The following is a 2157-nucleotide window of genomic DNA, read 5'->3' on the forward strand; positions in this document are numbered from 1 at the left end:
CCTAGGGGTCATAATTCACGCCTTTCCAATGTTTATGCATTATTTCTGCTAAGGATGACAGGGAGGATTTTCAATGCATAGAAATCTGTCTTTTCTTTTTCAGACATGGATGACTGTTTTGAATGCCCTGGTGACCAGTATCCAAACAATGATCAGGATGGATGCCTTCCAAAACAAATTACCATCTTGTCTTACGGAGAAGTTTTGGGGATAATTTTGGCCACTTTGGCTCTTTCCTTTGCTTTCCTCACTGCTTTGGTGCTTGGAATCTTCTTGAAGCACATGGATACTCCCATAGTCAAAGCCAACAACCGGAACCTCACCTACACTCTCCTCATCTCCCTCTTGCTTTCCTTCCTTTGTGTTTTGCTATTCATTGGCCATCCTGACTCACTGACCTGCCTCTTTCGACAAACTGCTTTTGGCATGATCTTCTCAGTGGCGACTTCTTGCATATTGGCCAAAACCATCATTGTTGTTCTAGCTTTCATGGCCACCAAGCCGGGATCCAATAAGAGGAGATGGGTGGGGAAACCATTGTCCACCTCCATAGTTCTTTCCTGCTCTCTTATTCAAGCCACCATTTGTACTTTGTGGCTGTCAACCTCTCCCCCCATTCCCAGATTTAGACATGCATACCATGTTGAAGGAAATTGTACTGTTCTGTAATGAGGGGTCAGTCCTCATGTTTTATTGTGTACTGGGCTACATGGGCTTCTTGGCTATTGTCAGCTTTACGGTGGCTTTTCTAGCTCGGAGGTTGCCTGACAGCTTTAATGAAGTCAAGTTCATCACCTTCAGTATGTTGGTCTTTTGCAGTGTTTGGCTGACCTTTATCCCATCCTACCTGAGCACAAAAGGAAAATATATGTTGGCTGTGGAGATCTTCTCCATCTTGGCCTCCAGTTTTGGGTTATTGGGATGCATCTTTTCCCCCAAATGCTTTGTTATTGTACTGAGGCCAGAGCTGAATACCAGGGGACAGTTAGCTAGAAGAAACTAATAATCAGCACAACCGAATTAACTAAATCACATTACCTTTAAATTTCATTGATTGGTGAAGAGTGGCACACCCTCAAAGGTTACAAAAGCAATGCGACCTGTGTTCCATTAAGTCAAGTATGATGATGCCATAAAGTTGGGAAATAATGTATCAAAGTGTGCCTTGGAAGATTGTAGCCAGCAATGTTCTTTACTTCTAGCAAGGTTTGATTAAATCATAATTCTCCAAACAAACTTTCATTTTTCTTGCATTTTTTTTCCTTTCAAGAGATTTAATGCTCCTTTCGTGTGATATTGATCTTTTTAAAAGAGAATTAGATAAATTCATGGAGGAAAAAGCTATCTGTTGCTAGCTTTGTAATTATTCACAAACAGTGTATTCCTGTCCTTCACCATCTTTAAGTTGTGAATAGATTATTCCAAGTCTAGGAATAATTACTTACAAAGGATGGGTGCCTTCCAAAACAAATTACCTTCTTGTCTTATGGATAAGCTTTGGGGATAATTTTGGCCACTTTGACTCTTTCCTTTGGTTTCCTCACTGCTTTATTAAAGCCTTCCCTGGGTGTTCAAAGTTTGATCTGTTACAGTCACCTGGAGAGTTGAGGCAAGAGCATTTGGGAGCCAGATAAATTCACCTCTTGGGCTTTATCCCTCTTCCCCCTAGCTGTCCACTATGTGAAGTGTCCTGGGGGGGGCACTCTCCTTTCCCCCCTTTAATTTTGAGAAAATTGGCTGCTGGGCTCTGGGTGAAGGGTTTTGCCTCCTGCGACGAAAGACCCTTGCTTCCGTCTTATTTATTCTACCTCTCACTTAATGCAAGAACTAACAGGGATGATCTGGGGTAAACCGAGCCTCCCCCTATTGCTCCCTTTAGCCTATCCTGTATTCCCTCATGCACTCAAGGGTTTTATTCTTTTTCTTCTCCTTTTATACAAAAGAGAGTCCTCTTCCAGCGCAAACGTGGCCAGGTACCTTTTAAAGTTCAGGGCTATATCTGAGACTATCCCTTGTGTCCACAGTAATGGGAGTTCTGCCTCTAGAAATCCCTTTCTGTAAAAGCTTGCCTCTCCCCTGAGGTAACTTTATGACACCCTGGGTCTGTCTGCCTGGCTCGCCCTCTTGGTACACCCCAAAGATACAAACTAACTGTTC

At 42.8% G+C, this 2157-nt stretch overlaps 1 pseudogene; it reads left to right on the forward strand.

Moving 5' to 3' along the window:
• LOC118078096 (vomeronasal type-2 receptor 26-like) overlaps positions 1 to 1003 on the forward strand; it is a 15552-nt pseudogene extending 14549 nt beyond the window's left edge.
• The last annotated feature ends 1154 nt before the right edge of the window (positions 1004 to 2157 follow it).

This window comes from Zootoca vivipara, chromosome 13, assembly GCF_963506605.1.
Source record: "Zootoca vivipara chromosome 13, rZooViv1.1, whole genome shotgun sequence".
Lineage (NCBI taxonomy): Eukaryota > Metazoa > Chordata > Lepidosauria > Squamata > Lacertidae > Zootoca > Zootoca vivipara.